This window comes from Equus quagga, chromosome 21 (genome assembly GCF_021613505.1).
Source record: "Equus quagga isolate Etosha38 chromosome 21, UCLA_HA_Equagga_1.0, whole genome shotgun sequence".
In the NCBI taxonomy this organism is placed as follows: domain Eukaryota; kingdom Metazoa; phylum Chordata; class Mammalia; order Perissodactyla; family Equidae; genus Equus; species Equus quagga.
In genome coordinates, this window is record NC_060287.1 from 24,186,654 (window position 1) to 24,213,141 (window position 26,488).

The window sequence follows — 26,488 nt, forward strand, 5'->3', positions numbered from 1 at the left end:
CCATTCTATTTTTCTCTTTGGATTTGCCCTGCCTTTCCCGTTTACTTTGGAGCATACACATCTAGGTTTAAATCCTGTTGCTGGTAATTATGATCCGTATGGCACTGGCCAATTTACTGACCATTCTGAGCCATGGTTTCTTCCTTGCAAAATGAGTGCATCATGCTGACCATGCATTGTAAGGACTGGAGGAGATTAAATGTGGGACGAGAGATATACACACACGCACGCATGCGCACATGCACACATTCCACACATTATAATTCATTTCTCCTACCCTCTCCCTGAAACACTCCCCAAAGCCAGTACTTTCAGCATAAAATCTGTGCTCTTAACTCCAGGCTCATCCCTCTCCATTTACTCCTTCCCTGATTCTCTTAACTCCACGCATAGAGACCTTCCTGCTCTTCCTCAGAACTCTTCATACCTTCTTCTCGCTCTTTACCACTGAAAATAGTCTTCCTTCTGATTTGTTTTTCTTGAATCACTCTTAAGTGTCATTTAAGGCTCAGCTCAAGGATGCATAGAAAGTAACAACCTTCCACCCAGCCCTGGGCACTTCTCTCTCTTACTTGCCAATGTTCTCACATGCTCTCTGTTATAGATTGCACATCTTGCTGAACTTTGCAACTATTAGTTCGTGTAGTCTGACTACCTCACCAAAATGTGTCTTCTTGTTGTCTCTGATGGAACACAATACCTGGCATAGAGTAGGCGTTCAATAAGTACTTGCTGGCTGATTGAACCGGTAAATCTAGCTTAAGTTCAGTACAGAGTTTAATTAAATTTGAAGAAGGGACCCACCAATAAAAGGAAGGTTAAAAAATGTTACTTCAAAAATCACACTTTTGTGTTTGTATTACTAAGATTGGACTCTTCTATTAGTTATGCTACTATGTCATGTGTCAAGTTGGCATGAAAAGAAAATATATATATATATATATGTTTTGTTGTATATCGTCCCTGAATGGTCCACACTGTTATATCAATTGTGAAATAATTCTATGCATGAAAAAATATTGTCTATATTCCAAACCCACCGTCTATGTTTTCCTTGCAAAAGCACAACCGATCCAGAATTTGGTTTGTTGAATACAATTGCGACATATTTGAATAATGATAAACTGAAGAAGAAAAGTGTTCATTTCCATACGTAGTTTTCTGTGTTTATAACTGTTGACACTTGTGAGACTCACATGCAAAAAACTTCACAATTTATTTTAGGAAGGAAAGGAAAACTCCCTATATTTTACCAACATTTTTACTGAAGTTAGTTGCTGAGAGTAAACAAGTGTTCAATTACATGTGACTAGCTTTTCACCCAATTCCCATGCCTGTAAGTGATCCATCCTCTTTTGAAATATTTCTTTTTTTTTTTTTATGTCTTCCTCTTGATTCATTGCCCAGTTCAGGTTGCTGCCTTTTCTCACCTGAGCTGCTGTAGAAATCATCTCGCTTGTCTCCACATCCTTGGTGTCTTCTGTCCTTTCCACCCCACCTCCACCTCTCCACAATACATATTCATCCCCCATAGAATTTTTGTTCTGCATTCAGCAGCTCACTATGTTACATCCTCCTCCCATCCGATGATAAAGTCTATGATAATTTTTTCTTGCTCATCCTTTTCAATAAAGTCCCAGTTCAACACAACGGACAATCACTTCCAAAATCCAAGCTCAACCTTCACAGCTGCATCTCTGCCCCTTCTTCTTTCATATCTTTCACTCAATCACTGGATCATTCACTGTTTTGTAATTTTGTTTATATTGTTCTTTTTCCCCCTTTGATCTCATGGTTGCATTCTTGCTCCAAGATCTAATTCAAATGCTATTTTGTCAATGAAATGTTCCTATTTTCCACAAATCAGAATTAATTATTCTTTGTGTGTGTTTCCATTGTTTGAATCCCTATTACAGATTATCTTGAAAATTGTTCTCACATCTTCCCTTGATCCAGAATTGTGAATTCTTGGAAAATAAGGTCTACATAGTTTTCATTTATTTTGTCTAAGTTCTATAAAATTTCATATATGTGTGGGCTGTGTATATGTGTGTGTATTTAATAAGTAAATATTTACTGATTGGATAGAATTCTCTTCACAAATGCTCAGAGCACTATGTCTCTATCCTGCCCTTCTGAAGCAACAGAAGCCTTCAAGTTGGGTGTACGGCATAATCCACTTCCAGCACACTGGGACATATTTCCTTCAGGTAGTGCCCAACTCTGGAGACATTTCCCAGTCTTTCTTCCTGAGAAAAATCACCTGTCCTGAAACTTTTCTCTCAAGTTTTCTATTCTTCTTTGTAAAAAAAAAAAAATGACAAAACAATGAAAGTAATGCATTCTGGATGCTGATTTGAAGTGATATGTCTGGTGGGGTCTTTAGCAGAGAGGGTCTTGGAAAACACCAAACACTTAACAAAAAGAAAAGAAAATGGTATCCTGTGATGTATTTTTTTCAGGCATTGTTTTTGGCATGTGGAGGAAGTCATTTAGGCCAATGAGATTCAAAGCCCTGCTACTCTTATTTAATGTTCTCCCTTCTTACACCGTAGTCTAGTGGTTCTTTAAGAAAGGGTTGCTGAAAGCATAAATGCATACATGTTCACAGAGATAAGGTAAACTTTCAATGTTTGAAAGTTCTGGAAACAAGGCCAGAATCCAGCTTACCTTTATTACCATTATTCAGATGTAGTTGGTAAATCTCAAAACCAAGATGGGAAAGCTGGACAAGTCTTCATTCTTGGAAAACTCAAGGTGCAGAATATCTTCTCAATATTAAGAGAGCTAATTCACTTCAATGCACTCAAGAGCTGTTGAGCTCATGAGGATAAAAACACACACACACAGTTGAGAAGCCAGAACTCCTGCTTCACCCAATCAGTATTCATTGAAGAATTGTGTTGACGTAGCCAACGGATTTTAAGCATTTGGGAGATCTCTGAAGAAATAAATAAAACTGATGAAAATCCAGTTTTTTTATATTTTATGCTTAGTAAAGTGTTTGGTTTGAAAGAACTGAACTTAATATCTCTATAGAGTTAGAAGTAAATTTTGCTCTTTTGATTACATTTTACTAAAATAACGTTGACGCTAAAATATACTAATCCTGAAAGAAGATTGGATGCGAGAAAAACAACCAAATAGACCACTAAGTCTGCAGCTGTTGTCAGGGTCGACTTTTACTTCCAAGGCAAGACGTAATTTATCATTAAATGTAATGGAAAATGCATCATCTTATCTATTTGGTTGTTTATTTCATTCATCCAGCTCATTAAAGTAGCTATCTTATAAATAACTGCATGCACTTGTCCCTAATTTATTTTTATTTTCGTTGTTGTTATTATTTAGCTTTAAAGCTGTTTGAATGTTTGTCCATGTTCATATGTGCATTTAGGAAAGATATGTTTTCCGTTATGTTGGATATTTTCATTAGCTCTCTTTTGATCATATTAACTTGTAAAATTTTATTTAAGAATATTTAAATCTTTGCATTGTTTCCTGAGAAAGAATGAGGAATTGATTTTTTCTGATCTTATTATGAATAATAATAAAGATGAGGAGAGTAAGTTACTTATATTTCAAAGACTCAAAGTTATTACATTAATTTTATTTCACAAAACATAAAAACCTGCTTTAAATGAGCTGTTCTAGCATAAGTGCTTCTTGACACAGCTAAGTATAATTTCTTTTAGCATCCCAAGTAACTTGTCCAACATAAACATCTAATTCTTTACCAAGGTTATAACATATAGACAGTAGGGACAGGCTGTAGCTAACAGAGTCTAGTAATTTAATTGGCGGAGTTCTCAATTGACTGATACTGGATTTTAGGTGGTTTCAACCAGAGTCATCCAAAGCCAGGTTTTAACTAGCTGCATGAAGTTTTCCTCCATATTTACGATCAAGAGTACAAGCCATTGTGGTACCTAATGAGTAGACCATTCTAAGGAAAGAAATAACATAATCAACTCTAGATGGTTAAGAAATGAACATTTTCAATTGCTAGAAGTTAACAATTAATTTTTATCAATAATATTTTGATTTTTACAAATACTGATTCTCACAAGGAATGAAGAAAATGCGTATGAATTTATTAGACAAATCTCTCCAGCAAGATATTTTATGGGAAGGTTTATGTGTATGTATTTGGTACAAAGTGTAAATTTAAGTTTTCTTGAAATTACTCTACTCTCTACTCTCAAATAATTTTGTTTTCAAAGGTCCAATCTCCTGGGTGATGACTAATTTTCTCCTGCTGTTCAGTAATCACAATTATGTGGAATGGTGTTTCTTGATGACTTTTTCTCCCACTGAATGAAACAACATATTTCAAAATTGGGACTCTGGAACATTTGGTTCTTCTAAATCACATTTTTCCCCCAGTAAATAAAGAAGCCAATTCATGGGCTCACATAGTCTCATATTTCTACATAAGCCTATATAAAGTATTTTATAAGAACAAATCGATAAAATGTCAACAAAGTATCATTTGTTTATTAGCATTTTCTTTGAATGTCTAAATTCACTACAACTTGAAAAATTGTTTTCCAGTGGTTTCAGCTATGTAAACATTAGGGTGGAAATTACATTTTCATTTAATCATTTGGACATCTGTATCAAACATCTGGACATTTGAGTCAATTGTTGTTTTCTGGATCCAGCTGTTGGGTGCAGTAAAGATATCCGTCAAGTACATCGTCTGCATTCTTATCACTCCACACATCTGTTACTGACATGACTTTTAGCCAGCTTCTATGTAGGCAGAAGTCAGTTTCTGGGCCTGTTTTGAAATCTTGAGTTACTTTGTAGTTAAGGAAGAGATGCAAAAGGAAACTTACTGGACAAGGAAATAATAATACACTCATAACGCATTACTTTCCTACTAGGCACCAGGCTCTACATGATGTGAAATTGGAAATGGGTTATGTGGTATTATCTTGGCTTTGTGATCCATTAGCTACTTAATCTTGGAAAAGTCACTTAACTTTTCTGGGTGTTATTTCCCAAGTTTACAAAGTGGAAGCGTAACAAAGTTAATTATTTTTTAAATTGTGTTAAAAGAAAACTTGAAATCTACTCTCTTAACAAATTTTTAAGTATACAATACAGTATTATTTTTTTAAAGATTGGCACCTGAGCTAACATGTTTCCAATCTTTTTTCTTTTTTTTCTCTTCTTCTTCTCCCCAAAGCCCTGCACCCCCCAGTACATAGTTGTATATTCTAGTTGTAGGTCCCTCTGGCTGTGCTATGTGGGATGCCACCTCAACATGGCCCGACAAGTGGTGCCAGGTCCATGCCCAGGATCCAAACCGGTGAAACCCCCGGCCGCTGTAGACGAACGTGTGAACCCAACCACTGGGCCATGGGGCCAGCCCCTACAATACAGTATTTTTAACTATAAGCACAATGTATAGTGTTTTTAACTATAAGCATGGCAGATCTCTAGAACTTTTTCATCTTGCATAACTGAAACTTTATACCCATTGAAAAGCAACACTCTATTTCCCACAGTTCATCTTTAAAGTATCTTTTATATCTGAATTTCATTTCTAACAATTTCATGTAAATGTTTAAACCAACATTATAATCCAATAATATTTACTTAGTTTGTGTATATATACACGTATCTTATGTATGTGATACTGTTCAAAACAAATTAAGGAACATAATCTTTCAGAACTAGAGACTTCTTAAATTTCCAACAGCTGATTTTTGTTTGAGTAAACACAAAGAAATCTACAAGTACAGGCAGAAAAATACAGTTATACCAACCAGAAGATGATGCCCTTTCCAAGCCATAATGTACAGTTTGGGGAACTTGGGTGTCTGAACATTTTGCTTACAAAAATATTTTGTGCTTACAAGGTTGGGAGTGGAAATTATCATCCAACTTTTATTTAGTCTTGGTGGATAAGAGCATGAGATTAGAACTTTAGGAACGAAATTATAACATTAGATTTTCTACATATGTAAGAAGTTACACTAAAGTGCACCTTCAGATATGTGAATAAATTAAGATAACAAACTTATGATGAAGGTGACGAACACCTTCCAGTACTTATTATTGTTTATTAATACAGTCAAGCAAGCATAACATTTCGGTCAACCACAGACCGCATATGCAACAGTGGTCCCATAGGATTAGTACCATATAGCCTAGGTGTGTAGTAGGCTATACCATCTAGATTTGTGTAAGTACACTCTATGATGTTTGCACAATAACAAAATCGCTTAAGGCATTTATCAGAACATATCCCCATCAATAAGTGAGACATGACTGTAATTAGACAAACTCTATACACACACAGACACACACATGTACGCATGCAAATGGAATACAGTTGAGCATTCATTTTCTACGTCTACAACCTTCCGTGACTTTCCTCTGCTATCTCAGATTCTTCAATTTAGCAAGTAATGTCTTTGGAGCAAGACAGAGTAGGTAAAAAGAAGAACAGTTGAGTGAAAGGCAGTAGGGTGTTAATGGTTAGAAGCATACACTCTACTTCTTAAAGAGTCTGGATTTGGATTCTGATTTATCCATTTCCTAACTGTGTGACTGCCATGAAAGTTAGTTAAACTCCCATGCTTTCGGTTTTCTCATATATAAAATGTGGATAGTGATGATAATGGGATTGTTACAAAGGTAAATAAGTTAATAAATCTTCAGGGATTAGAACACTGTCTAGCTCCCAGTAAGTGTTCAATAGATGTTAGCTTTTTAGTATGATGTTAGACACTCTCGGTAGAATGGAAAAAACATTGAGAGAGGAAGGAAAAAGTGCACTCTGTTATAATGGGTATTGATCAGCATAGACGACTCTACTAGCATAGCAATCTTTGGATGAGGTGCATTACCCTTATAAACTTTATTACACCTTATAAACTTCGGAATTGAGGTCCAGAAAACTTAAGCAATTTTCTATTATTAAACACCTATTTAATCCCAAAGCTAAGAGAAGACTCATTTTTAATTAAAAGAACCTAATGTAATAAATGCTTGGATTTTAGAATATACTGAGGAATGAAAACAGTTGGAACAAGGACAATAGGGAGTTGGGATTGAGATCTCCTTTGAAGTTTGAGGATGTATCTTAGTGCTCCGCCACTTGAAAGGGGGTGGAATGCACAGAATTTGGGTCAAATAGGTTCTAATCCCTGGAAAGAAGGTGGTAAATTAATGCAAGTTTTCAATTCACATGTTACAAATAGGAGCTAGACAAGGTGACTGAGCCTAAGTAGAGAAACCAAGGGAGATAGTCAGTCCTGTAAGTATAACTATGGTTGGGTCACAAAGGGAAAGTAGTAAAACGGGGCTTCAGAAGAGAGAACAATATTATCACCTAGTCCTGTACGTTGTTTCAAATCAAATGATAGTATAGTGAGTTCTACTAGTTCAGGATAGAGGTGCAGGTGGGGGTTCAGAGTTCTTCAGTATTTTCTATCTGATTACCACATTGGTGTCTTGTGGGTCCTTTCAGAGGAGATACTTGGGGAAACTGAGGAAGGCTAATAGGCTTATTATTCATGTCCATCCAATAGCTAACAAACTGGTGTCATTCTAGACTCTTTCTTGATCTGAACCACATCTTCCTGCTTCCTCTCGCCGCTGTAACCCAAACTCATCTCAACTTTTTTTCAGTATCATTTCATTCAACGTATCCATATCCTTTCTCAGTTAATAATTGTTAAATTACAAAGAACAGAAATGCTCAAGGAAAAGAGGGTTCATTCTGGGGTGTTTCATAGAGTCTAAGTGGAGAAAGTATTGTCAGGTCTCATGAGAAATGGTATTGAGAATGTAAAAGGCATCATAATTCAAGGCGGCTGCATTAGTCAGCTTGGGCTCCTACAATGTATTACTATAGACGAGGTGGCTTAAAAAACAAACGTTTATTTCTCACAGCTCTGCAGGCTGAGAAGTCCAAAATCAAGGTGCCAGTAGATTCAGTGTCTGGTGAGGTTTGCAGATAGCTCCCTTCTTTCCGCATCCTCGCATGGTGGAGAGAGAGATCATCTCTCTGGTGTCTCTTCTTATAAGAGCACAAATCTCATTCCTGAGGACTCCACCCTCATGACGTAATTAGCTCTCAAAGGGCTCATCTTCAAAGACCTTCAAAATGGGGAGTAGGGTTTCAACATATGAATTTTGGGAGGACATGAAGATAGTCCACAGCAGCAGCCTATCTGTCTCTAACTCTGAGACCTTTTAGTTTCTTGGTGCTGCTCCCATCTATGGCTCAGCCTCATTTCATGATGCTCTCTTTGAGCCAGATTTTGGATCTGTCCACAGATGACTTAGCATGACTGAACTAAAAGGATGCTATTATTTCCTGAATCTATACAAGCTTACAGATGTACTGCTCACAAATAAAGCACTAGAGGCTCTCTGTTCAAAGCTGATTTTCTGTTAGAGCACACGCCTACCCCAGTTTCATTAACCGTTACAAGGTTGATCTCACAGCACATGTGGCTATGGGAATAGAGCCCTCAGGGCTGAGGACAATTTGGAAAGGTGGGGCATAGGTTGAGTAGGAACCCCCAAATAAATCTACCGTATGTTATCTCTTCTATCTGCTGAACATCACTGAGATACTCAATAGGTCAGGTCCTGACTGTTGGGTTCCCATGGTAATGTGTTTTTGATCCTCCTTTGGTCATAGCACTAACCACAATGTATTATGCTTCATCTTTTTATCTATTGTCACTCCAAGCAATCTGTGAACTCCTAAAGACCAAGGGTTGAGTCCTTTTTATTCCTATACTCCTGGCACATTTCACCCACTCCTGATGTTGACCTAATTTTCCACGGTGTGTCATCGAATCAATTGTAACACTCAGTGAGCTTTTAGATGGGAAAGAACTTTCATGTGATTTAAAGGGTCAATTATATGTAGGTAGAAAAGCTGCAAACTATTTATACAATCATATTTGTTGTAGCTTAACCAAGACATCATGAATTTTCACTTTATCAACAGTCACTCAGCTGGGAAAGATGAAAGTGGACAGAATCGGAAATTTTCTAAGATGATAATCAGCAAGAGTTTGTAAGGTGCTGTGCAGATTTCTGAGAAATGTTACCATCTTTATTCTCTTCTACAAGATGTACAATGAGTGTATTAAAGACACTGAGTTAAAGGACACTCTTTAAACTTGTTTGTACCAGCAATTTCTAAATTTTCTTGAGCATAGAATTTCTCCACTCCAAACACTACTTCTTGCCCTCCTAAGATGGCAATTTTAAGCCAGTGGTCAAAACCACATTGGCATACTGAAATCAGAAGAGCATGGTGCCAAAGAAGTAAGAAAGAGCTAGAAACCCAATGGAGAATCAAGAACCAGGAGTCTATGACCATGAGAGGTGACCAAGAGAAACAAATTAAGGAGCATGAGAAGGCTAAGCCTTTAGAGGGGAATATTGTAATTCTGTAAAGGCAGAAACTAATTCCCAAGGATCTGTAGGTGAAAATTGGTAGAAACAACTTAATGGGAACTTTGAGGCAAAAAAGGACATTTTCTGAGACTCAGGCTGGCTGGGTGATTCTCTTATTTATAGTTCTCTGGGACATCAATTTCTTCATGTCTAGGACTGGATATACAGATGGGAATTCTTTTATTAGAAATATGTTATGTGCAAACTACCATACAAGGTATTTGAAGAAATACAAGAGCATTTTCTTGCAGGTCATTTTGGTAGATAAGAGACATACTTTTGGAGAAAAGCCAGATAATTCATCTCAATGTATGGGAAGTGACAAATTAGAAGTAGAATATATAGGGGCATTGAGAGTTCAGAGAAGGGAGGGAGGAATTACCACCGTCTGTGACTGTCTGAGAATGATTTACCAGAAAGGATGGATTTTATTTGGAATCAAAAGGCTGGATAAAATTTAGGTAATTGGAGAGGAAGGAGGAGAACATTTCAGCGCTGGTGATAGATGTGAATAAAAGCGTGGATGCTACACTGTGTATGGTGTTTTTCTGATCAGGATGACTGACATAACAAATGTGCCACAGAGTAGTAAAACAGAAGATGAAAAGGGAGGCAGAGGCCAGACCACTGTGGGTGAAACTTTGATTCAACCCTCTCCTGCAGAAATAGAGACTAATAAATCTTCATGAACAATAGAAATGTAACAAGACAAAGATGGTGGATGAAGATCCAGGTGTGGTAGTGTGGATCACAGATTACGTAAAAGAGAGGTCCTAAATGGACAGCTTTTAAAAAGAAGCAGCCCTTTGAGCCTCACCCTAGATTGTCTAAGTCAAAACGTTCAGAAGAAAGTCCAGGTGAGAGGACAAAGCAGGAAAGAAGTTGTTGAGATCCACTTAGCAGTAGAGTACCAGTGGAGCAAAATCTAACAGGAAAATGAAGGAGATAAACTTGTGGCTTGATTAGCAGTGGGGGATGTGGATTAGTGAGTCTCTAGAAGAAAACTAATAAACCTTATTCTCAAAAAAACTGAAAGTGATTTTAAATTCACAAGTAGAGTCAGAGAAGAGCAAGCAAATAGGTCCTGAGCCTTGGGTAGCACCGACATTCTGGAGGTATGGATTCCTATCAAACCTTACACCCCAAAGTGGCTGGGACTCCCACAGATTACTCATTATCTGGTATCTTGACCCCAACCCTTATTGCTGCTTCCTTTTCCTACAAGTTTGTATCTTTTACAGCCAGAACAGCACATTCTCTTTTCTTCTCTTCAGTGAGTTTCTCCTCACTCATCCTTGAGTTAGTCTTTTCATCAATTTGGATTATTTATTGTTTGTAGTAAAGAAACTATGCACAGTAATGTTCCAAGACCACTCTTATCTCAGCTAAGTTGAAAATACTTATAATACATCTGAAATTGGGGAAAAGATTGTTTCATCTCAAGACCAAACAATACAAGTTATTTTTATTGTTATTTTTTCTATTTTTACTTTAAAACAGGTAATATTACTCTCCCCGTCTTAGTTGTCTACTTTAATACCGTGCCCTAAAAAGCAAAGTAAATTGGAATTCATTTCTTTCTAGAACAAGAATTGAAATGTTACTCCTATTGATAGTACAAGCTCCGAGTAGACAAAGGAGCTTATTAAAGAATAATTTATATCCTTTTTGTAAGATATAAAAGATCTTTGTCGGACCAGAGTCTGAAAGATTTTTAGTGAGATAGGAATGCACAATGATGAGGTAATGCTGAAACTTTATCTCATTACTTATATTCATTTGTTCCTCATTTTTTCTACCCCATGTATTGCCATGAATAACTTGTTAAATTTTTCCCAAAACCACTTTGAAATATTTCTTAGAATCATTTAACTTATATTTTTGTTTCTAAACATCACCCAAAATCTCCTGCAAAAGGTTGTACTGAATAATCAACTCTAGAAAGAAGGAAGAACCCATTCCTATTATAAATGTCTTTGTCTATACAGGAACATTTTTGCTATCATATAGAATTTTCCAGCAAACACATTCAGGTCTCTAGGACTGGGACATCAATTAGGTCACCAACAACTCATTAGTTTCACTGATATATTTCCACTGGGTCTACTCTTTATTTAACATATAAACATAGTGTAAGAGGTACTCATGATGTTTACCTTTTTAAACAATAAAAACGGCACCCTGGGTGGGCTGGGGGCATGCATAAGTGGAGCACAGAGGATTTTTAAGGCAGTGAAAATAATCTGTATGATATTAATTAAAATATGTCATTATACATTTGTCCAAAACCACAGAATGTACAACATCAAGAGTGAAGCCTAACATAAACTATGGATTTTGGGTGACTATGATGTGTCAATGTAGGTTCATAAATTGTAATAAATGTGCCATTCTGGTGAGGAATGTTGATAAGAGGGGAGGCTATGCATGTGTGGGGGCTAGAGGGAGATGAGAAATCTCTGCACCTTCTTCTCAATTTTGCTGTGAACCTTCAACTGCTCTAAACTTCTTAACTGGTCTGAAAAACAAAAACTTAAAAAGTGGCACCTTATGTACTCTCTAAACAGGGACAATAATCCTGTGCAAAGACATCATATATAAATATCAGTCATATTTAGAATAGCATTCAGCATAGAAAATTTGTAACCTTTGGGCTTTGGGGAAATCTTTGCATGCACATCCCAAAGCACAAAAAAAGAGCTGGAAAAAGCAATTTTCAGTAGTGGAGACAATTGCCTTTTGAATACAAATGACCAATCGTTTATGATATCTGGGCAGCTCATTTGTTCATATATTAATCTATGAATACTGAGTGTGGAGGCCTTGCTGATAAAGTTGGCAATAAAATAGTAAAACATATTAATGAGTAGATTGATAACAGTTTAATAATATGCCAAAATCTAGTGCTCACTTTATGGTTTGAATTTCATGTGGCAAATAAAGAATGTGGTCAAAACAAGGATATAAAGATATAATGGCCACTGCCCCCACTTCCACAAAGAAAACGTAGTCTTGGGGCTGGCCCACACTCTGCTTCTGCAGCCTGGGGTTTGCAGGTTCGGATCCTGGGCAGGGACCTAGCACCACTCGTCAGGCCATTCTGTGGTGGCATTCCACATAACATAGAGGAAAATTGGCACAGATGTTAGCTCACTGGCAATCTTCCTCAAGCAAAAAGAGGACGATTGGCAACACATGTTAGCTCAGGGCCAATCTTCCTCACAAAAACAGCAACAAAAAGTAGCCTTGCATTTTAGGATGGATAAATATAGTTATGTTTTATGGTTCAGATATTGTTCTCTACTGCACAAACCAGTCTGATAAGAAAGCAGCAGAAAATAAAATTTGGTTGCCAAAGAAGGAAATCCTACCTCACTGAAACAAAACTGAGTTCGGAAAATTGTTTAAAAAGTCCTTGTGGCCTGTATAAATTTATGTAAGTTTCAAATCAGGAGATATTGCTCTTTACATTCATTCATTCTCCTTTAGTCAAAAGAATCAATATTTATTACAGTGTAGTTTTTCTTTTACAATTTAGAGTTTTATAATATGGTGACTTTATCTGAGTACTTTTTTGATATTTGCTATCTAATTTACAAATTGTTATAAACAAGAAAACCTCACTTACAGCTCTGTATAATCTATCATATTGTATGCTTTCCCCTTTAAGCAATGTTTAGGATTGAGATTCCTTCTTTCCTTTTTATTTATTTCTTCTGTCCACTTCTACAGCATCCAACAGCTAGCTGATACAACATCACGTCAGCACCTCCAACCTGCTTAAATGATGGGAAGAAACAAACTTCTTCAAAATTCTTGAATAAAACCTACATTGACTTTTAATTTCAAATAATGAATATAACATCTGTTCTTTTATTTACTGAAAAGGTACTATATGCTAGTTCTCTTATAAAATTCACTATAACATTGATAAAATTATTCTCAGTGTTGAACAATTAAAGCAAAGAGAATTAATTTTCTTATGGTTACATAGCTAAGTTTTAAAACTGGGGTTCAAAACATTTGTGTTTGTTTTACAAATTATAGTTACTAAGTATTGAGTGCTTACAAAAGAAAAATGGGTACAATAAGATTGATAGCCATTCACTTTGAAACGCTCTGTGGGCTCCGGTCTTATCCTACCCTCTTTCTCCTATAGTCAGAGAAAGTCGGGGGAAACAGAATCCTAAATACTGTGTTTATCGTTCCTTTCCCTTTGTTTTTGCTTTTGTCACATATGTTAGATTTCTCAAACTATGTATTATTTAGTCTTTCAAAGATTTGTACTTTATATAGACAGGATTTTATATGTATTATTCTGTGGTCTGATTTTTTTGAACATGTGATCTTGTAATTCATTTATGTTACTTTGTATGTGCTTCATTAATTGTTCAGGCCTGAATTATATTCCATTTTATGCATATACATTAAAAAATGTATCCACCGTGTTGTGGACAGACTTGTGTTTTTCTCAGGATTTTTTTTTTTTTTTTACAAACTGTGTTATGAAGATTCTTATGTATGTTTTCTGGTGCACAGATGTAGAGATTCTTGATAGCATTGGTTTTTGTATTTTTGACTCTAGAAAATATTTTATTTAGCAATCATATATAAACACATTTTGTAGTTATGTGAGTGTGCCTTTATGTATATATTTGTGAACCTAAAACGAGAAAATATTATAAACTGCACCATTTAAAGAATTCTTTTCGGGGCCGGCCCGGTGGCCGAGTACTTAGGTTCGCGCGCTCGTCTTCTGTGGCCTGAGGTTTTGCCGGGTCGGATCCTGGGCGCGAACAAGGCACTGCTAGTCAGGCTATGCTGCGGTGGCATTCCACATGCCACAACTAGAAGGACCACAACTAAAAAAAAGTACACAACTATGTACCGGGGGTCTTTGGGGAGAAAAAGGAAAAACAAAATCTTTAAAAGAAAATTATTTTCTATTCTACTCTACTCTTATTCTATTCCATAACTTTCTATTCTATTCTATTCTATTCTCTTTAACTAAAAAAAGAAAGGATGCTGGTTTTGACCCAGCAGATCTTTTGACCAAATTCTAAGTTGTAACCTTCAGTTTCAGGCACTGCTCTAAAATGTATTGAGGAGTGGGATTAGTAAACTTAGGGTATTTCAGGCAAGATAGGCTAGACATATGCTGTGGTCAAACTATCACGCCAACATGTCAGAGTCTTACCACCCATCAGTTTTTCTTCTCACTCACATAAACTCTGCTCTAGGAAAGGATGGTGTTCAGGTCCACGAGGTCAGCCCAGGCTTACCAAGGCTCCTCCCAAGAGAAGAGAGCACTAACGGGTTGTGCCTCTTCTGTGACTTATGTTTCTTTTGCCCACAGCTCACTGGAAAAAACTAGTAGGAAAGTTGGTGAAGTAGATTAATATTTGGTGAACACCACTGTCTTCACCACAGAGGGTATGTGCTTCTTCAACTTTACTTAGTAGTACGAAATAGTGTTCCAAATGATTCTATCCATTTACACTTTCATCAGAAGTTTATAATTATACTGGTTGCTCCACGTTGTCGCACATACTTGCTTTGGCAGAACAGTTAGTGGCTGAGAGGGGTGCAATCCTAATTTATTGTGTTATTAATTTATATTTATATTACCACAAATGAGTTTGATTTTCCTTTCCTATGATTCTGGGCCAATTCTGTTTCTTCTTATACCTCTTCAAGTCTTTCGCTATTTTTCACTCAAGTCACTTGTCATTTTCCTATTGCTCTGTTAGCATTATTATATATTTATTATTCGTTATATATTCTTTATGTGCTTTCAATTGTAGATTGAGAATAACTTCTTTCCCTGTTAACTTATCTTTTCTCTTTTTATAGTAACTTTTGATAAAATATATGTAGTTGAACAGGTCAGCCTTTTACTTTATGGTATGCTATCTGTGGCTTGCCTAAAAATACCTTTTGTTCCTAGGTCATAAGGTGACTTTTCTATAATTTTCACTAAATCCTTTTCTTTCTTGTCTTTTATGTATTAGCCTTTCATAAACTTGCAATTGATTTTTAGGTACAAGATGGGGAAGGTGTCTAAACAACATAAATATGGAATATAATATAAATATAAATATAGAATAAAAATATAGGATATAGACATAGATATGAATATCCATAGACAGATACAGACATAAATATTTTCCAATGGCTAAACAATTGTCAAAACATCATTCGTTGAAAAATTCACCCTTTCTCCTATGATATAAACTGCCTTCTTTGTCATAACTTAATATATTTTTATATGCAAATACTTATTTCTGGCATCTCTGTTCTGTTTTTCAGATTTCTATCCCCGCTCATCTATCTGGTATGTCACGCTCCCTTGATTTATACATCTTAAAAAATCTTGGCTCTTTTTTTCTTCAGTATAAATTTTGAATCGGTTTCTAAGAACTGTCCCACCAACTCTTGCATTTTATTTAGGTTATCATTGAATTATAATAGTGAATTTTGCTTTCATGAACATACTCTAACTCTCCAATTATTTAGGTTTCCTTTATCATTATCCAATTCATTCTTTAACTTTCTTTACAAATCTATTGCGCACCTTTATCTGTTTCATTTCGAAGCATTTTATATTCATGTTATTACAGGAATATTAAAATTCTAGTGATAACACATTATTACCGATGTGTATGGATGTATTAGACTTTGGTATGTTAACTTCATATCTCCAAAATTTGATAAACCCACTAATTACAACAATTTGATTGTTTTATGCATTTTCTACATACACAATAATATATAAGAAGAGTAACAGGTTATCTCTTTCTTTCCAATTTTTCTATCTTTTCTATATGGCACAGTAAGCAGTAAAGTTTTACAGTTCTCCACATGCACTTAAGCAGAATATATATTCTGAAGTTATTGGTACAGAGTTGTTTGTAAATCCTGTTAGTAAAGCAATGCTGTTTAAGTCGTCTCTATACTTAGTAAATTTTACTCTACTTTAGTTCTCAATCATCAGAGATGGGTTACATTTTTCTACCGTGATGGTAGATCTGTCTTTTTATCGAGCTCTTCAGTGTGTGTTAAACATGTTTTCTGCTATGTCATTAGGTGCATAAAAAGGTAAAATCACTCCTTCATCCTAGTTAAATATTTCACTGTAATGTAGTAACCTTTTTTCTCTAATATTAATTTCTGAAAGTCATTTTTTTGATAATAATATAACTATATTAGTTCTTTTGTTAATATCTTCCTATTATAAATTTTTCCAGTGTTCAAGTTTTAACCTGTAATTTAAACCGTGATCATAGGAATTTATTAAATTCCCTCATTAAGGGTGTCAATCTGAGAACTGCAAATGAAACTTTTAATTTCATGTTAGATTTATAATACTACCAGGTATTAAACAAAAAAAAAGAATAAGGGGGCTGGCCTCATGGCATAGTGGATAAATTCTTACACTCCGCTTCAGTGGCCCAGGGTTCACAGGTTAGGATCCCCAGTGCAGACCTACACACCTCTCATCAGGCCATGCTGTGGCAGCATCCCACCTAAAAAATAGGGGAAGACTGGTACAGATGTTAGCTCAGGGCCAATCTTCTTCACGCAAAAAAAGGAAAGAAAAAGAATGAACTTGAAGTTGTCTGGTTTTGCATCTTTCCTTGTTTAAAATAAAACTTAGAAATTTCTTGAAGCAATCAAATAAAAGCCTTTAATATTTATATTTATCTGAAAATCTGAGGTCAGAAAAATATAGCCATCTTTTTAATTGGCCTTATATAAATCCAAAACTAAAAAAGGAAAAATAGCAACAAAAAAAGAGGGCATTTATTCACAGTATGAAAATCTGTCTTCTCTGAAAATCAAAAAATGGATTCTATCCTTTACCATACCTTATTTGATCTTGCGTATGCCATTGCTTCTTTTATATGTATTGGATGGGAACACACATTGTTTAATGACATCAAATAATGAAAATGTTTTAAATACTTAATGAAATCTACATTATTAGCAAGCATTCAATAGCAGTGGTAATTTATGTATATATACATAATTTACTAATTTAATTACATATTTTGAAAATGTATGTGACATATGACATTAATAATTCTATCAGGTGACAAACTGTACATGTAGGCCCACATGAAACACAAGAATATATACTAATATTTTACATCTTTATCACTAGACATTAAATCCTAATTGTACTAAGCTAGAAAAACTATGGGCTAAAATATAATTGTCTCAATAATGGTGTGATTACATGAGGAATTGCTTCTTTTGCGTACAATCCAAATTACTTTGGGCTTCCAGAGGAAATTTTAAACTGACATCTGATAATCCTCTGAATACCATTCAAAAAACATTTTCAGTCCTTAAATTATGATTCTGATATAAAATTCCTTTTACTAAATACTCTGATAGTTACTGTAGGTCGCTATAGGTCCTAAAAAGTATGTGGACATGTTTCTTCATCTTCTTGAGGTAATGAAAGTACAATATGAGTATTTTTTTCCCCACCAAGCCTTCCCCCCCGCCAATATGTAGTACAGAATACCAAAATATTCTAAGAAAATGGATGACATGAAATACTAAGTAGGTATACTAGAAGTAAGTGACAGAGTCAGAAAATACAGGCACTACAAGCATGATGTGCATGATGTTTGGGACAGAGCTTGTGCTAAATGACGTAACGTATCACGGAGCATAATAAAGAATGCCATTGAGTAGATAAAATTGTATTGGCTGCCAGAATCTTTGACATTTCTCCTGAAGAGTTCAAAGTTGATCTTGAGGAAATTATTTCAGGGATAGTGGAAACGATGAATGTTTTCAGAAAGAATAAAATAGGGGTATTATAAGCCATGTATCAGAGAGAAGAGAAACTGGATAAAGCAAGACTATTGAAAAGTTTTGTAGCGATTGAAGAATGATCTGTTGAGGGCATGGGTTTTGTGGCTGGCAAAGAAATATAGAAACATAATGAATATGTATCATTGTACTAGTTTAGTAGGACTGCCATAATGAAGTGCCATAGACCGAGGGGCTTAAACCACAGAAATTTATTTTATCGTAATTCTGGAGTCTGGAAGTCCAAGATGAGGATGCCTTCTGAAGCCTCTCTCCTTGGCTTATAGAGGCTGTCTTCTCCTTCTGCTTCATATGGTCTTTCCTTTGTGTTTTTTTTTTTGCTTTCTAATCCCCCTTTTATAGGCAATAGTCATATTGGATTAGGGCCTACCCATGTGACCTTAGTTTACCTCAATTACCTCTTTAAAGGTCCCATCTCCAAATACAGTCATCTTGTGAGGTACTGGGATTTAGGACTTCAAAATATGAATTTTGAAGGGACACAATTCAGCCTGTAACAATCGTGTTGTACAGAAAATTAAAATGCTTATGTAGAAGTTTCTGGAATTTGAGGCTTGAAAGAATAAAATTAATATGTGAATAATAAAGATATAAATCGAATAGAAAACATTTTAAGAGAGCAGGATCAGCAAAATTTGAGACGCATCAAATTTGAATTGCTAACTGGGCATGAAATAACTGCAGCTTATAGGCAATACTCTATATTTCCTTCAACAAGTTTTCCCAAATCCCTTGATTGCCTGGGATGGTCTGTTTATGATTATCATTCCATTATAATTATTAATAGTGCCCTCTTTTGCTCTAAGAATGTCCCTATTTAGAAGATAAATTATAAAGTCAATGTAATTGGAACCTTCAATGGATCTTAAACATAAATCTGAGCAAGATAGTCAAGCTTAAATTTGCCATAAATCTAGAAAATTGTTGATTGCATAGCCATCCATTCATATATTCAGTGAATATTACCTAAGGGGATAGTATTAGCTGGGCACTCTGCTTAGTGCTAGAAGAGAAACGATGAAGAGGACATGAGTCTTCCTCTCTACTCTCATTGATTATCATTGAACCCTCACAATGATAAGAAGTAGACTGTGCTATTATCTTCTGAAACTTAGAGAAGTTAAATAACTTGACCTAGGCCACACACACAGTACGTGGAACATGATCTTAAGCTTGTGTCTCTGAAGTCCGTGCAATAACCTCTGTGCTATTCTGGCACCTCTAATTTAAGAATTTAGATTACTCTAGAATGGAACCACTGAGGACCAGTGATCTTTCCACTGAACCATATTCTTGTCTAGACTCTTTTTTCAGAGCAATCATGAAAGCAATCTCTGGATGTTTTTCAGAGTTATCCATAAAGCCCCAGAATCACTCTATTGACAGTCACATTAAAGCTATTCAATTTGATGATTAGTGGTTCAACTTTGTAAAAAAATATTAACTGGTAAGTTAAATTTCTTCCTTTTTCTATTCCTCTTAATGATATATATATATATATATATATATATATATATATATATACGCACACAAACCCTGAGATACCTCTTGGCCTCCAAAGAAGTGTAATTCAAATGACAGGTGAGTTTTGTGTCAAAAAAGAACTAAAACAGAGCAATGATTATTAGTAGATTTTATCAGTTTGTTAAGCATTTAAAACTATCTTGCATTATAGATAACTCTAACTTAGCTATATAATACACGTAGATAATAAATCTATTGAGTATTCATACAAATATATCAGACAATATTTATTTTCTTATTGGGCAAACACTCTAGCTTATTAAAATCAAGAAGAAGAACCTACTACTCAACCAAGGTTATAAATAGCATCTTAATTGTACCACAATTATTTGTTGATAATATGGACGATTGGTTTGCTGTTTCCAATCCTTCACTCTTCGCACCATCATTCTCTTTACTACGTGACTTCACACTTCCTCCCACTAGTAGTGGACTGTATTTCTCTACCCCATTATGCTGGATTCTGCCATATGGCTTCCTTTGGTCACTGGAATATGATTAAAAATAACTGTGGCTGTTCCAAATCTAGGCTTATAGGAGCATTGCCCACTTATGCTTACTCCTCTTGCATTTCTGCCGTTGCAATTAGAACATACCCTGACTGACCCACTGATCCAAGAAGGATTAGAAACACATGGAACAGAGTTCCAGTCTGCAGCTTGGTTCCAAGTTTAACCAAGTCCAGCTGCTTCATCGGCTAACTTCCAGCTGATCAGCAGGCACAAGAGCATGAGTAAATTATTGTTACAAGTCACTAATTTTTAGTGGAGCTTGTTACATGACATTATTGTGACAATAGATGGCTTATCTACATACATTCAGGAAATGCTTGTAGAACTCTTACATGTCAGACACTGCGCTGGAAGGTGATAAAATAGTAGACAAGAGAACAGTGATCCACGATCTCATAAACTACAGTCTAGGGAATGATAGAGACAAGTAAATGGATGATTGCAATATACTGTGCACAGAGTTTTGATCAGAGAATGGTGTTGTGGGAGCATAGAAGATTGGTGCCACATTTATACCTGGGGGTTTGCTGTGAAATCTCCATAGGAAGTGCTGAAAGGGGAAACAGTAGAAGTAACAGTTTCTCTTGCTAAAAGTGACATGTACTCCAAACAGGGCTCACAGTATGAGCGAAGAGACCACCCTGAACACTTGAAGGGCTGAGAGAGGATGAGAATGGCTATTGTGAATGTCAGAGGAAAAGTGGAAGTAGGCGCTTTTGAAGTGTGTCAGCTTTTGCCAATGCAGCACATCTTTTACTCTGTTAAGGTGTTTGAACTCGCCTCAGAGAGCAGTGGTAGTGGTGGAAGGAGGGAATTCTAGCTTTCCTTCACTACATCTTTTCTTATTTACTTGCCTTTGCCACGAGAGGGTGAGGATGTCTGTGCCTCTGCCTGGTAAAGCGGTCTTCCTGGAGTGTGTATTTAATGCATCCCACGTGTTAAATAGTTTTACCAACGTATTTGCTGGTTCCAGTTTCTGGAAAGCAAATGGGGATATGAACAAAAACAAGTGGTTAGTCATGTTTAATACTAGTTTAGGACTACATGGTGGATCAACTTATTAGATCATCTTGCGTGCCTTTCTCTGCCAACTCAGGATGGATTAAACCCCAGACTAGTTGTTTCCCAGTGGTTTGTCTAGTCTAATTTTAAAATAATCAAATGAAGAGACTTTGGCTCTCTGGGGAAATTATTCCACCCCTTAATAGATTTTGCTGCTAGGAAATGTTGTTCTGGTAGACTGACCAAATTTTCCTTCCACACTTTTCTCCCACTGCTTTTAGCTCTTATTTAAAACCATCTGAGCACTTTTTTTTTTCCTTTCAAATAGTCACACAATCACTTAATGTGAAGATCAGTTTTTCTTTCTCTTTCCAGACCCTCGCTTTTTCCCACATATTTGAACTTGAATTTTTTTCTCCAGATTTATTAGCTCATATATCTTAGGTCCATTTCACTCTGTCTTCTGGGCTTTAAGCATTTATATTCCCCTTTTTATTATCATCTCCTCCAGTGGGGTTTGCATCATATCCCTGATGAGAGTAATTAGTGAGCTGTTTGTTCCCCTTTCACAGCCATGCCTAAAGATGTTCTGTGAAATCCAGCTCTCACGCTGACCCTTGCTGCGTCCTCTGGGAGACTTCCTCACAGCTCTGCATCTGCCATTATCATGAGTTACTTTTTTCCTTTCTTCCAGTTTTCAAAATAAGTTAACAGCAAAACACGCAAACCAACTGAAAATTTTCAAAAGCGTGCTCCTAAGTTTTCAACAAAAGAGGTCTCATTAAAATGGGTTCTCTATTTAGACATTATAAAGCCTTAGTTCTTAAGGATCCTTCCAAAACAGACAATCACTGCATGAAAACTTGCCCACTTAACAGAACCTTTGAGACGGGGTCTTGGCAGTTCTTGTTGATGGTGGAGAAATGTTAGGAGAGCCTTGACTCTCTCCGTGCATGGGGCATTGTGTTAAGCATTGAGGCAAGAGATTTTTAGGGCAGGGTTTTACATAGGTCCGGCCTCTCTTGATTTGGAAGGGGCTTTCTAGAGTAAAGAACACCTTTGCTGTGCCCTCAAGACAGTATTATTAGCCATTCTTTGGTTCCAGAGAACATTGTCCAAAATTACTTTCCTTGTGTGGTCCTGCTTGAAAAGGCGTGTAATGGGAAAGGGTGAAGATATGAGCAGGTAGGGAGTACAAAAAGGTACAGAATATAAGCAAGTATTTAACTATAATAAATATCATATATATATAAGACACAATCTAGAAATGTTAGAAATGAGAAAAAATCTCTAGTTTTGAAAACGGCCATTGTAGTAAATAAAGTGCCTTCTGTCCAAAAGAACATATGCCCTAAGTGGAGGGTGCGATAAGATCCACACACTCTTTTAAAGGCTGCAAGTATCACTTCCTCTTTTGTTTTAAGATAACGCAGTGAGGGCAGGTCAAATGCCACACCCCAATTATCAGATTAGGAAAATGAGGCTTAGTGAGTTTGACTGACTGTCAAGGGGTCTCTGTGAGTAAATGCTGAAGTTGAATTCAAACTCAGGGTTGTCAGATAGCAGAGGCAGACTTTTTTTTTTTTTTTTTGAGGAGGAGGATTAGCCCTGAGCTAACTGCTGCCAATCCTCCTCTTTTTGCTGAGGAAGACTGGCCCTGAGCTAACATCTGTGCCCGTCTTCCTCTACTTTATATGTGGGACACCTACCACAGCATGGCGTGCCAAGCAGTGCCATGTCTGCACCCGGGATCCGAACTGGCGAACCCCGGGCCACCGAGAAGCGGAGTGTGCGCACTTAACTGCTGCAACACTGGGCTGGCCCCAGCTGAGCCAGATTTTAAACACCATATATACTGTGCATAAATAAGATAATCCATGTAAAATGTCATGCCTGGCCCATAGTCAGAGTTTATTATACATCGACTATTATTACTAATCAGGATGAATGGTGTTATTTCTTGTTTCTAACCAAAATTCAAGCCAAAAAAAAAATAGTAGCTGTTTCCAAAATGCTAGGGGAAAACTATTCTAGGACATCACTATAGATGTGCAGATATAAAAAAAATTCTGCACAGGAAGTTGATTTGTTTAAGTTAAAGAAAAATAAAAGCAAAAAAGTATTTACAGTGATTTAGTGGTTAATCTTGCTTTGTCATTAATTAGCTTTGTGTCTCCTTTAAGGTAACTCTTCCAGCTTTAGTTGTCTCATGGTGAAAGGAGGGAGCTGGATTCGTGATAAAATCAGAGGTTGCATGTGGAAGCACCCTGAGGAGTATACAGCTACTATGCAGATGAATACGAATATTATTGTTACTGTTACTGCTTTAAACTTCCCATCTCAACCTGCAGTGAGTTGAAAGTTGGCCCTGAAAAAGATGTGTCCATGTCCTAAACCCTGGAACTAGTGAATGTTACCTCCTTTGGAAAAGGGGCTTTGCAGATGTAATTAAGTGAAGAATTTTGATGTGAACTGTCATCCTGGATTATCTGAATGGACCCTAAATCCAATGACGTGTCCTTGTAAGAGACGTAGAGAGAAGGCACGTGAAAAGGAGTAGGTGATGCGAAGACAGGATTAGAGCTTGGAACTAAGTGGCCACAAGTCTAGGAATGTCAGCAGCCACCAGAAGCTGAAAAGGCTTCCCGAGGCCCCCCAGAGGGTCATGTCCCTGTTGACACTTGGATTTTAGACTTCTGGCCTCCAGAACTGTGAAAGAATAAATTTGTGTTGTTTTAAGCCACTTAGTTTTGGATAATTTGCTACGGCAGCCTCAGGAAACTAGCAAAAGACCAAGAATGGTATGATTTCAACCTCTTTGATGTATTTAATTTAACTGAAGTTTCTAATTTATCCGTAACATGACAAATTGGAATATATGATTCTTAAATTCTCTTCCAAGGGCTACACTTAATAAAATGTGAGCCTTTACCAGTGTGTTTTGGAAATGTACCTATTTTAGAAGATGGAGATTTGGGGCATTAAAGATGGTAGTTAAAAATGGGCGGGATAGCAAAGCTGGCAGTGTTCAAGGCAAGTGGATAGATCGAAAATAGAACAGTCCTGATCTTTGGCTATTATTCAGGGAAAAAAATAAAGACTTGGCAGGTTATAAATAATTAATCAATTTTATATCTTTTACTCCAACAATTCAAGTTTAGATTCAAACTATCTTTCTATGGCAAATGTTCTTATTTTTCCAGGTAGAAAAAAACTCTATTTAAAATGTACATTTGAAAACAAGAAAATTCAGAAAATTGTCTTGTGGCAATTTTTAAAGTTTAAAATATAATGCTACTACTTTCATACATAGCTTAGAAGCAAAATGATACTTATTATGTTTCCACTTTTGGATAAGTCCTCCTGTGAATTAAACAGTTTTGAGGACGTTGAATAATTCAGTACTGACAGTTTATTGAGTTATTAAAAATTTTTGCCTGATCAATAGTATACAGGATTGACATTAGCTTGTTGGCAAGTGTTATGCTTTGGATTAATAATTGTTTTTTTATGTTCAATGAAAACATATTGAGCACAACTTGCTTTCTCAGTTAATAAAAATTTAAATTCTGAAGTACTAAAATTTTAAGTTCTAAAGTGCTAATCCAATAGTTTAATTCTTTGACTCCTACCCAAAGAGTTCTTATATTTTGAAAACCGTTTTTAATGTGGGATGCAAAAGCAAACCAGAGCAAAATAAAAACAAAAGCCTGTTAAAAGACATTTAGATGACTCAAGAGGCCAGGAAGCAGAGAATTCTATACACACTTCCCATCAACTACCTTCTTTTTCTATCTGGGAAGATATGAGGCCTCTAAGACACAATTTAATGTATTGATTACTTAAGAATAAAACTAATTTTAGTTGTCTATCTTCAAAACATGCTTTCAGAATGCCAAATATTACCTTGGTGAAATTTTGTACAAATAGTCATGTTTGTCATATAAGCAGCATCTACTGCTTTTGGACTCTACAAGTGATGGATAATAGAAATATTTCCAGAGAATTACTTTGATTATTTGATTATTTTAATTATTGATTGAAAGATTCATGGATGAATTTATTTGTTTACTTTATAAACATGCATTTTTTGAATATTTACTGTGTACTAGACACTGCTCTAGAGCCCAAGAATTATAACAGTGACAAAGACAGGTGAAATTATTCAAGGAGCTTCCGTCGCCGCAGATGTGGTCACATATAAAGTGTGATAAGCCCACTACGGAAAACAATATGGAGATTTCTCAAAGAATTAAAAATAGAAATGCCATATGATCCAGCTATTCCACTTCTGGGTATTTATCCAAAGAACATGAAAACAGTAATTTGAAAAGATACATGCACTCCTATGTTTGATGCAGCATTATTCACAATAGCCAAGATTTGGAAGCAACCTAAGTGCCCATCAATGGATAAATGGATAAAGAAGATGTGGTATATATACACAATGGAATATTACTCAGCCATAAAAAGATGAAATCATGCCATTTGTGGCAATATGGATGGACCTTGATGGTATTATGCTAAGCAAAATAAGTCAGATGGAGAAAGATATGTACTGTATGACTTCCCTCACATGTGGAAGATAAACAAATAAACACATAGATACAGAGAACAGATTGGTGGTTACCAGAGGGGAAGGGGTGGTGGGAGAGTGAAATGGGTAAAGGGGCACACACGTATGGTGACTCCATGGAAACTAGACTTTTGGTGGTGAACATGATGTAGCAGAACGATAATGATGTACATCTGAAATTTACATAATCTTATAAACCAATACGACTTCAATAAAATCAAAAAATAAGAGATAAGCGAATAATCACAAATGTAGTGGCAGAGAAAATGATAGGAAGTATGTCTTGATGGCAATGAGGCAAGGAATCATAGTGGTGGATGGGGTGGGAAAAGAAGCCATGTGTCAGAGCAGGGCCTCTGGGTCTGGGTGACACAAGTTGATAATTTACGGTGAATGTGTTGAGAAATCAGTGGCAAGATCCTGAAGTCTAAACATAAATTGTAAGTCTAAACATAAACCACCGTGTTCTGTAATTTTGTTTTTATTAAATTTCTCCATTGCATGTTGTGCCAGCACCACAGAAAAGCAATTATCTTCATTCCAAGGATTAATGGTGGCTAAAAGTTAAAAGGGAGGAAATGTAAGACCA